This window comes from Salvelinus fontinalis, unplaced genomic scaffold (assembly GCF_029448725.1).
Source record: "Salvelinus fontinalis isolate EN_2023a unplaced genomic scaffold, ASM2944872v1 scaffold_0127, whole genome shotgun sequence".
In the NCBI taxonomy this organism is placed as follows: Eukaryota; Metazoa; Chordata; class Actinopteri; order Salmoniformes; family Salmonidae; genus Salvelinus; species Salvelinus fontinalis.
The window spans coordinates 250,536-262,908 of NW_026600336.1; positions in this window are offsets into that span (position 1 = coordinate 250,536).

Consider the following 12,373-nt stretch of genomic DNA (forward strand, 5'->3'; position numbering starts at 1 on the left):
TGTCTAAAATAAAAGGAGGGGGAAATGTTAAAGTCCGTTCTTCGATTTGATTAATTGTTCAGCAGTCTTATGGCTTGGGGGTAGAAGCTGGTAAAGGAGCCTTTTGGTCCTAAACTTGGCGCTCCGGTACCGCTTGCCGTGCGGTAGCAGAGAAAACAGTCTATGACTTGGGTGACTGGAGTCTCTGACAATTGTATGGGCTTTCCTCTGACACCTCCTATTATATAGGTCCTGGATTGCAGGAAGCTTGGCCCGGGCCATACGCTCTACCCTCAACCGGTCAGGATGCTCTCGATGGTGTAGCTGTCTGTGCTAGCAAAACAGTCCTGGAGCGTAGCATCCACGCCATCTGACAACTTCCATATTGAGCAAGTCACTGGTACTCCCTGCTTTAGTTTTTGCTTATAAGCAGGAATCAGGAGGATATAATTATGGTCAGATTTGACAAATGGAGGGCGGGGGAGAGCTTTGTATGCATCTCTGTGTGTGGAGTAAAAATATTTTCCTCTGGTTGCACATGTGACATGCTGGTAAAAATTAGGAAAAACTGATTTAAGTTTGCCCGCATTAAAGTCCCTGGCCACTAGGAGCGCCGCTTCTGGGTGAGCATTTTCTTGTTTGCTTAAGGCCTTATTGAGTTGGTTGAGTGTGGTCTTTGTGCCAGCAACTGTCTGTGGTGGTAAATAGACGCCTACGAGTTTTTTAACATGGGTCGTCCATGTTAAAACGTCTAGGAGCAACAACGGAACTACTGAGTTCCAAACTTCCTTTGGAAGCAATGACAGCAAGGGAACTGTTTGTCCGGAGCTTCATGAAATGGGTTTCCATGGTCAAGCAGCCGCACACAAGCCTAAGACCACCAATCGCAATGCCAAGCGTCTGCCGTAGAGGTTTAAATCTCGACACCATTGGACTCTGGAGCAGTGAAAACGTTCTCTGGAGTGATGAATCACACGTCACCATCTGGCAGTCCAATGGACGAATCTGGGTTTGGCAGATGCCAGGAAAACGCTACCTTCCCCAATGCCATAATGCCAACTGTAAAGTTTGGTGGTGGAGGAATAATGGTCTGGTGCTGCTTTCCATGGTTCGGGCTAGGCCCCTTAGTTCCACTGAAAGGAAATCTTTACGCTACAGCAATCAATGACATTGGAGACGATTCTCTGCTTCCAACTTTTTGGTAACAGTTTGGGTAAGGCCCTTTCCTGTTTCAGCATGACAATGACTCTGTGCACAAAGTGAGGTCCATACAGAAATGGTTTGTCGAGATCGGTGTGGAAGAACTTGACTGGCCTGCACAGAGCCCTGACCTCAACCCCATCGAACAGCTTTGGGATGAATTGGAACTCCGACTGCAAGCTAGGACTAATCGCCCAACATCAGTACTCGACCTCACTAATGCTCTTGTGGCTGAATGGAAACAAGTCTCTGCAGCAATGTTCTAACATCTAGTGGAAAGACAGGCCATGGAAACACATTTTATGAAGCTCCCGACGAACAGTTATTGTGCTGACGTGGCTTCCAGGAGGTAGTTTGGAACTCTGTAGTGAGTGTTGCAACTGGGGAAAGATGATTTTTACATGCTTCAGCACTTTGGCGGTCCCGTTCTGTGAGCTTGTGTGGCCTACCATTTTGTGGCTGAACAATTGTTGCTCCTAGACGTTTCCACTTCACAATAACAGCACTTGCAGTTGACCTGGGAAGCTCTAGCAGGTCAGAAATTTGACGAACTGACTTGCTGGAAAGGTGGCATCCTATGACAGTGCCACGTTGAAAGTCACTGAGCTTTTCAGTAAGGCTATTCTACTTCCAATGTTTGTATATGGAGATTGCATGGCTGTTTTCTCGATTTTATACACCCGTCAGCAACGGGTATGAATGAAATAGCCGAATCCACTCATTTGAAGGGGTGTCCACATACTTTTGTATATAGTGTATTTTATTGTAGTGCCATGTGGCCATCCCACATGGGATTATAAGACACATTGATATTATAATCAGTTCCAGCACCAGCGTAAAAATAAATAAAAAATAAACAATTATGAGGCTCAAAGCAGTGTTCCCAGCAAACTCTTAATACTGACAACCACACTCCTTTCAGCACTGTCAAATCTCTCTCTCTCTCTGTCTCTCTCTCTCTCTCTCTGAGAAGATGGCTCTCATTGACCTCATTGACCCCTCATTGACCCCTCAACTCCTGAAGGGCCACTCTATACTCATCCTGGAAGGCACCTTTAAGAAGAGCCTTCTCTCTAAGAGCATCTATGTTACTGTAAAGTGACAATACACATAATTGCCCTGAGGAATCCCCACTTCATGGGCTGGACAACCTCCTGGCAGAGTATGCTGAGGGTCAGCCCAAGTCCTACATCCTCACTGTCGACAAAGAAGTGAAGTTAGCTGAAACAGGAAAGATCTGGGTGGATGAGGACGGGGTGGATCACAGCCCCAAAACGAAACGCCACCAGGGAACCTCCTGTATCTTAACACTCTTTATTAATTACAGATGAAGCTACATAACAATTATTACAGATACAAAATATTTCAATAAAATATGAAATAATTAGACGACACTCCAGACAACTACTTTCCGCCACCGGGTCCTGTCCACCCACCCTACAATTCTGGAAAGAAACTATATATAAACATTCCATCCTTTTGGGATGTGATAACCCAATAAATAAAATGTCCCACAAAATATGAAGCCAATATAGTATCAATCAATCAAGTTTATTTTATATAGCCCTTCGTACATCAGCTAATATCTTGAAGTGCTGTACAGAAACCCAGCCTAAAACTCCAAACAGCTAGTAATGCAGGTGTAGAAGCACGGTGGCTAGGAAAAACTCCCTAGAAAGGCCAAAACCTAGGAAGAAACCTAGAGAGGAACCAGGCTATGAGGGGTGGCCAGTCCTCTTCTGGCTGTGCCGGGTGGAGATTATAACAGAACTATGCCAAGATGTTCAAAAATGTTCATAAGTGACAAGCATGGTCAAATAATAATCATGAATAATTTTCAGTTGGCTTTTCATAGCCGATCATTAAGAGTTGAAAAACAACAGGCCTGGGACAGGTGGCGGTTCCATAACCGCAGGCAGAACAGTTGAAACTGGAATAGCAGCAAGGCCAGGCGGACTGAGGACAGCAAGGAGTCACCACACCCGGTAGTCCCGACGTATGGTCCTAGGGCTCAGGTCCTCCGAGAGAAAGAAAGAGAGAAGGAGAAAATTAGAGAGAGACAATATTTTCAAAATGTTCATAAATGACAAGCATGGTCAAATAATAATCAGGAATAAATCTCAGTTGGCTTTTCATAGCCATTAAGAGTTGAAAACAGCAGGTCTGGGACAGGTAGGGGTTCCGTAACCGCAGGCAGAACAGTTGAAACTGGAATAGCAGCAAGGCCAGGCGGACTGGGGACTGCAAGGAGTCATCATGCCCGGTAGTCTTGACGTATGGTCCTAGGGCTCAGGTTCTCAGAGAGAGAGAAAGAAAGAGAGAACGAGAGAATTAGAGAGAGCATACTTAAATTCACACGGGACACTGGATAAGACAGGAGAAGTACTCCAGGTATAACCAACTGACCCTAGCCCCCCGACACATAAACTACTGCAGCATAAATACTGGAGGCTGAGACAGGAGCGGTCAGGAGACACTGTGGCCCCATCCGAAGATACCCCCGGACAGGGCCAAACAGGAAGGATATAACCCCACCCACTTTGCCAAAGCACAGCCCCCGCACCACTAGAGGGATATCTTCAACCACCAACTTACAATCCTGAGACAAGGCCGAGTATAGCCCACAAAGATCTCCACCACAGCACAAACCAAGGGGGGGGGGGCGCCAACCCAGACAGGAAGATCACGTCAGTAACTCAACCCACTCAAGTGACGCACCCCTCCTAGGGACGGCATGAAAGAGCACCAGTAAGCCAGTGACTCAGCCCCTGTAATAGGGTTAGAACTATGCTATGTTCTCATGTTTCAGGAGTGTACATTTGGCTGCAAGGTGTGTTGGAAAGTGTTCAAGCGCTCATGCGTACCTGCTAATCTGATTTCACCAGAAGTCTGACATGAAGAAATACATCATTCATACACGAGAGTTAACATGTATTCTATGGGAATAAAGATCTGGTCTTTGTCAAGGTCACAGTCAAAATGTGTTTTTCATTTTCCATAAGGCCATACCATTCCAAGGTTATTATAGTAAAGGAAAATTGAAACTAAAATTCAAATTCAAATTTGAAAACAATTTAGTAAACTGAAAAATAAAATGTAACCAATATTGAAACGATTGTCTTTGACTGAAAAACAAAAATATGTTTCGTTTTAGTTTTTTTCCTCTAAACTTTAGACAAAGTCTAATGGGGTTTTCGAGCTTCTGAATCTGTCAGGTAAATGCTGTCAGTAGATGCCAATGTTTCAAATAGGCCTAGCTTGTGCATCACTATCACTAGCTATTACTACCTACTGGGAAAAGATGACAGTTCAACTTTAGTTTTGATTTACATTTGGTTGGAATCCCAAAAAAACATGCCTCCGTATCATTTAGTTTATTTGGTAAATATTTTCTTAACTCTTCTTGAACTGCACTGTTGGTTAAAAGGGCTTGTAAGTAAGCATTTCACGGTAAGGTCTACACTTGTTCTATTAGGCATATGTGACAAATAAAGTTTGATTTGACTTAGTTGACCGGGGCAGGGGCAGAAATTGGACAAACTGACTTGTTGTAAAAGTGGCATCCTACGATGGTGCCACGTTGAAAGTCACTGAGCTCTTCAGTAAGGTCATTCTACTGCCCATGTTTGTCTATGGAGATTGCATGGAGGTGTGCTCGATTTTATACACCTGTCAGCAACGGGTGTGGCTGAAATAGCTAAATCCACTAATTGGAAAGGGTGTCCACATAGTTTTGTATATATAGTGTGTATGTAGGTTTAGAAATCAATAACTTGCTAACATCATGTCGTGTCTTGGCTATCATTAATGTGATGATGATTGTTTTATCAAATCGATTAACTATGTTTAATTATTACGATGATTACATTAATCCTGTAACAATTAACTCATTTGCAATCTCAGGACACCACGGAAAAGTTTATTTAACGGGTTACCGTTTTCCGAATTAACTCTTAAAGATATAAATATCTCTTACATTTCAGTCATTAATTAATTGTTACCTTCTATCAGTCTCATTCTGAATGTCACAAAATCCTTAGATATCTGCACGAACCCTAGCATAAATGATGAATCAGCGATATACAAATTGGCTTAATTATTTATTTACTAACTAACTAAATGATCACACAGAATTACATAAACACACAAATAGTTGGTTATTGGTTACTAACACAATGCAATGAATGGTCCCTGGTGGACTAAACCGATATGACGGCTTGGTAGACAACGGAATGGGGTGGGGACAGATCAGAGCGGGAAAGACAGAGTGGGAGAGACAGAGAGTGGGCTTATTGTACATACATGTGGAAAATACGGCCATCGTCAATATGGATATTTAGCACCCTAACAACCGCACTGCCCCTTTAACACTTATAAAATAGTGAACTTTACCTCTGCTTTCCTATGCCAGGTGAGAAGCCCAATGTGTGCCAGGTGTGTGGCAAAGCCTTCAGCCAGAGCTCCAACCTCATCACTTGCAGCCATCAGCACAGTGGCAACCAACCCTACCACTGACCCCGCTGCCTCTTCGGCTTCCAACGCAAACAGAAGAACCACTGCACATACTTTAATTCTACGACCCTGCTACCAGCTGACCTGAGATCAGTTTTAATGAGCAAGAGAACTGCTGCACATAGATAGCAACTCAGAGACTCTCACATGGTTGCTATTTTTTGCATTCTCAGGCTGATCGTCTTATTATTTTAGGTTATCAAACTCCCTTGATAGTCAGTGATTTACCTGTAAGGGGGTAGTTAAAGATATGGCCCTTTGAGATATAATACGTTTTAGCGCTTGACAAATATATTGATCTTGTGACACCCACCTAGCTTCTCTGGAACTGAGTCATCCTCTTCAGTTCTCTGGAATAATAACATTTACCTGGAATGGATTGGGCTGAGAACTTCCCACCCTCCCTCTCTCTGTAAGATCTACCCTATAAAAGCAGAGCCATCTCTCCACTCTCCACTCTGCACCTGATTACTACAACCTTCAAGCGCGCCACCGCACCGAGGAAGAACACACACACAGGTAAATACATCATTTAAAATACATGCTTTAGGTGTTGTCCTCATACTATTGTCCTCATGCTAATGACCCCAGGCTTAATTGCTACAGAGAGATGTGTGGGCACAAGATCAGCCTTTTGGTGACATACATGGGCGCCTAACTTTGTCTGAAAGTGAATTTTAAAAATTGTGCAATTCTACAAAGTTTCTTACATTTACATTACATTTAAGTCATTTAGCAGACGCTCTTATCCAGAGCGACTTACAAATTGGTGCATTCACCTTATGATATCCAGTGGAACAACCACTTTACAATAGTGCATCTAACTCTTTTAAGGGGGGGGGGGGTTAGAAGGATTACTTTATCCTATCCTAGGTATTCCTTAAAGAGGTGGGGTTTCAGGTGTCTCCGGAAGGTGGTGATTGACTCCGCTGACCTGGCGTCGTGAGGGAGTTTGTTCCACCATTGGGGTGCCAGAGCAGCGAACAGTTTTGACTGGGCTGAGCGGGAACTGTACTTCCTCAGAGGTAGGGAGGCGAGCAGGCCAGAGGTGGATGAACGCAGTGCCCTTGTTTGGGTGTAGGGCCTGATCAGAGCCTGAAGGTAGGGAGGTGCCGTTCCCCTCACAGCTCCGTAGGCAAGCACCATGGTCTTGTAACGGATGCGAGCTTCAACTGGAAGCCAGTGGAGAGAGCGGAGGAGCGGGGTGACGTGAGAGAACTTGGGAAAGTTGAACACCAGACGGGCTGCGGCGTTCTGGATGAGTTGTAGGGGTTTAATGGCACAGGCAGGGAGCCCAGCCAACAGCGAGTTGCAGTAATCCAGACGGGAGATGACAAGTGCCTGGATTAGGACCTGCGCCGCTTCCTGCGTGAGGCAGGGTCGTACTCTGCGAATGTTGTAGAGCATGAACCTACAGGAACGGGTCACCGCCTTGATGTTAGTTGAGAACGACAGGGTGTTGTCCAGGATCACGCCAAGGTTCTTAGCACTCTGGGAGGAGGACACAATGGAGTTGTCAACCGTGATGGCGAGATCATGGAACGGGCAGTCCTTCCCCGGGAGGAAGAGCAGCTCCGTCTTGCCGAGGTTCAGCTTGAGGTGGTGATCCGTCATCCACACTGATATGTCTGCCAGACATGCAGAGATGCGATTCACCACCTGGTTATCAGAGGGGGGAAAGGAGAAGATTAATTGTGTGTCGTCTGCATAGCAATGATAGGAGAGACCATGTGAGGATATGACAGAGCCAAGTGACTTGGTGTATAGCGAGAATAGGAGAGGGCCTAGAACAGAGCCCTGGGGGACACCAGTGGTGAGAGCACGTGGTGCGGAGACAGATTCTCGCCACGCCACCTGGTAGGAGCGACCTGTCAGGTAGGACGCAATCCAAGCGTGGGACGCGCCGGAGATGCCCAGCTCGGAGAGGGTGGAGAGGAGGATCTGATGGTTCACAGTATCAAAGGCAGCCGATAGGTCTAGAAGGATGAGAGCAGAGGAGAGAGAGTTAGCTTTAGCAGTGCGGAGCGCCTCCGTGACACAGAGAAGAGCAGTCTCAGTTGAATGACTAGTCTTGAAACCTGACTGATTTGGATCAAGAAGGTCATTCTGAGAGAGATAGCAGGAGAGCTGGCCAAGGACGGCACGTTCAAGAGTTTTGGAGAGAAAAGAAAGAAGGGATACTGGTCTGTAGTTGTTGACATCGGAGGGATCGAGTGTAGGTTTTTTCAGAAGGGGTGCAACTCTCGCTCTCTTGAAGACGGAAGGGACGTAGCCAGCGGTCAAGGATGAGTTGATGAGCGAGGTGAGGTAAGGGAGAAGGTCTCCGGAAATGGTCTGGAGAAGAGAGGAGGGGATAGGGTCAAGCGGGCAGGTTGTTGGGCGGCCGGGCCGTCACAAGACGCGAGATTTCATCTGGAGAGAGAGGGGAGAAAGAGGTCAAAGCACAGGGTAGGGCAGTGTGAGCAGAACCAGCGGTGTCGTTTGACTTAGCAAACGAGGATCGGATGTCGTCGACCTTCTTTTCAAAATGGTTGACGAAGTCATCAGCAGAGAGGGAGGAGGGGGGAGGAGGGGGAGGAGGATTCAGGAGGGAGGAGAAGGTGGCAAAGAGCTTCCTAGGGTTAGAGGCAGATGCTTGGAATTTAGAGTGGTAGAAATTGGCTTTAGCAGCAGAGACAGAAGAGGAGAATGTAGAGAGGAGGGAGTGAAAGGATGCCAGGTCCGCAGGGAGGCGAGTTTTCCTCCATTTCCGCTCGGCTGCCCGGAGCCCTGTTCTGTGAGCTCGCAATGAGTCGTCGAGCCACGGAGCAGGAGGGGAGGACCGAGCCGGCCTGGAGGATAGGGGACATAGAGAGTCAAAGGATGCAGAAAGGGAGGAGAGGAGGGTTGAGGAGGCAGAATCAGGAGATAGGTTGGAGAAGGTTTGAGCAAAGGGAAGAGATGATAGGATGGAAGAGGAGAGAGTAGCGGGGGAGAGAGAGCGAAGGTTGGGACGGCGCGATACCATCCGAGTAGGGGCAGTGTGGGAAGTGTTGGATGAGAGCGAGAGGTAAAAGGATACAAGGTAGTGGTCGGAGACTTGGAGGGGAGTTGCAATGAGATTAGTGGAAGAACAGCATCTAGTAAAGATGAGGTCAAGCGTATTGCCTGCCTTGTGAGTAGGGGGGAAGGTGAGAGGGTGAGGTCAAAAGAGGAGAGGAGTGGAAAGAAGGAGGCAGAGAGGAATGAGTCAAAGGTAGACGTGGGGAGGTTAAAGTCACCCAGAACTGTGAGAGGTGAGCCATCCTCAGGAAAGGAACTTATCAGGGCGTCAAGCTCATTGATGAACTCTCCAAGGGAACCTGGAGGGCGATAAATGATAAGGATGTTAAGCTTGAAAGGGCTGGTAACTGTGACAGCATGGAATTCAAAGGAGGCGATAGACAGATGGGTCAGGGGAGAAAGAGAGAATGTCCACTTGGGAGAGATGAGGATCCCAGTGCCACCACCCCGCTGACCAGAAGCTCTCGGGGTGTGCGAGAACACGTGGGCAGACGAGGAGAGAGCAGTAGGAGTAGCAGTGTTATCAGTGGTAATCCATGTTTCCGTCAGTGCCAAGAAGTCGAGGGACTGGAGGGAAGCATAGGCTGAGATGAACTCTGCCTTGTTGGCCGCAGATCGGCAGTTCCAGAGGCTGCCTGAGACCTGGAACTCCACGTGGGTCGTGCGCGCTGGGACCACCAGGTTAGAGTAGCAGCGGCCACGCGGTGTGAAGCGTTTGTATGGTCTGTGCAGAGAGGAGATTCTTCACAGGAGGAATCCATATTTATGAACAGAACACAACTATTTGTTCTTAGGTTCTGACACAATAACTGAAAATGAACTCCAGTCCTTAAATGAAAAAAATATATATTTTTAGAACACAAGGACATACAACAATATGTGCAAATTTATCTAGGCCTATATGCCAACAGTTCGCAAAAACAATGCCTAATTTATTATAAGCATTACAGATAACAAATCCTAATTGCTAAATTGACCAATATATATTCAGTCAATAAAAAGTGCCATTTGAAACCATAATCTAAACATATTATATTATATATTATATCATGGAACACAATCTTCAAAAGGGCAGTAACCTCAGCATGCGCTTAACTGTAGAAGCCTAGGGCTGTACAACCCACAGTAGGTTGGTGGCACCTTAATTGGGAAGAACGGGCTGGTGGTAACGACTGAAGCGGAATCAGTGGAATGGCATCAAATACATCTAATACATGATTTCCAGATGTTTGATGCCATTCCATTTGTGCCGTTCCCGCCACTTTTATAAGTGTTCTCCCCTCAGCAAGATACTCAGAAATGGGGGATACTGTCAGTCTTGTATCAATATGATACCAAATATTATGATCTCAGTATCTAGAGCAGCCTCCACTGAAATGGCATAGCCTTCTTTTGTTCATTTGATCATTTGTTAGATTTGTCTTATTTTTGGATACTACGTTTCTTAATAGAATGTCTACAAATATATGTTTTAGTGTAATGATGTTATTGCCTATGTTAGGTTGCTTTTCAACACTGAGTGGAAGACCCATGTATGCATTTATAAGTTATATTCTTCATGAATTAATGGGTAGCCTATTAATTTAAATGATCAAAATGGCTGAAAATATCAGAGTGGGCATTTCATTTATGAATGACGTGACACACCAGGATTTTATAGTCCTTTGTTCCTTGCACAGGTCAGAAATATATCAAGTTAAAAAAACATAATAGAATATTTTTCCAAATAAAAAGTTGGCAGTGTGAAGACATGTGTGTCTCCTGCCTGGAACAGTTACTCTCAAATAGTGATCATTTGAAACAGGCTCATTTGGCAGAGTTGAACAACTTTTTTCAGTGTTACAAACCAAAATCTGTCTTCTTTTCAATATACAGACGTTCGATTTAGTTTAATCTGTCTGTTCATTGGAATTTTCTAATTGGACAATTCCCATTGAACACTGCATGGTGATGAATTACGGCCACAACATCTGTTTGTTGAAAACAACAAGTAGACTGGGCTTAGTGTTTCCGATGAAAATATGTCCTTTACCAAACTAATGTTGTTGCAAATTGTTTTGTTTTTAAATGTTTACAGTTTATTATTTTTTTATTCACTTTGCCATAATGGAGTATTTTGTGTAGATCAGTCAAAATCCCTATGAAATCAAATGTTGTTCCTGTTTGTAACAGCCAAAAAATGGGAAATAGTCAGAGGGGTGTGATACTTATTATAGGCACTGTAATGAAACGGAACCTCAAGAGACTGTTGAAGCTTCCATTTCTCAGAGTCCTACAACTACTGACTGGTTCTCAAGCTAGTTTTATTTGATTTTATTGTGAAACAAATGTGTTGTTAGTTTTAATAATTGCATAGTGCCTTATTTCAGTTATTGTTACAGTTGTTGAATTTAAATGCATATCTCTTTTGATGTTGACGGAATACAAGATAGCTGGAAGGGAGGAGTTGTTACGTGTGATATAATGTGATACTGTTATATAGAATTTATCCTAGGCACTACTTTGTTGTTACTGTGGAACCTAGAGAATTGATACTAATTGAGTACTGCGTCTGCTCATGAATGTTCTGTGCTTGAACTTGAGCATAAGGAGCAAGACATCGCAAAAGACATGCAATGCCACTTAGTGCAATGGTGACTAATAATGATACATTGCACAGATACACTTTGCTTAAATGTTGTCTGAGTGTTGGAGTGTTCCCCTGGCTATCTGTAAAATAACAATTGGTGCCATGTGGTTTGCTTAATATGAAGAATTTGAAATTAATTACACTTTTACTTTTGATAAATAAGTATATTTTAGCAATTACATTTACTTTTGATACTTAAGTATATTTAAAACCAAATACTTTTAGACTTTTACTCAAGTAGTATTTTACTGGATAACTTGAGTAATTTTCTATTAAGGTATCTTTACTTTTACTCAAGAATGACAATTGGGTAATTTTTCCACCACTGAATTGAATCAACTTAACCCTTAATTACCCTCTTTCTCTCCCCCTCTCTTTCTCTCCTCTCTCTATAGTTGCAGCAATGGATTGTGCTTCAACTGATGTCCCTTCACATACCAACAGCCAAAGCGTCTGCAAAAAAAAACTATGTGTTGCCAAATGTCCTACTGAATCAGGCCAAAACATATCAGGCCAAAACGTATCAGGCCAAAACGTATCAGGCCAAAACGTATCAGGCAATGTGAGCGGAAACATTTCCATTGGCAACCAGGGCAATACCACCAGTCATACTGGTATGTAAACCCTATCCAGCGGGAGGGAATCTACATATAAATAAATTAATTTATATTTTATTGTTTTGTGGCCATTCAACATGGGAATATAACACATAAAGTAATTACATGTCCATATACATACACATTTCACAGCTCAGTTCCAGCACCAGCATAAAACATGGTTTATTGTTGCTCATAGCAGTGTTCAATGCAAACTCCAAATACTGACAACCACATTTATTTCAGCACTGTCCAATGACTCTCTCTCGTTCTCTTAGCTTAGCAAACAACTCCCAGAAAAGCTGTCGCAACCAGCATCACCATAGCCAACATAACAGGTGGCAAAGTGGGTCTCTACTACAAGGCAGAGAAGATGGCTCTCTGTGACCTCATCGAGGGGAGTCAACTCAGGAAG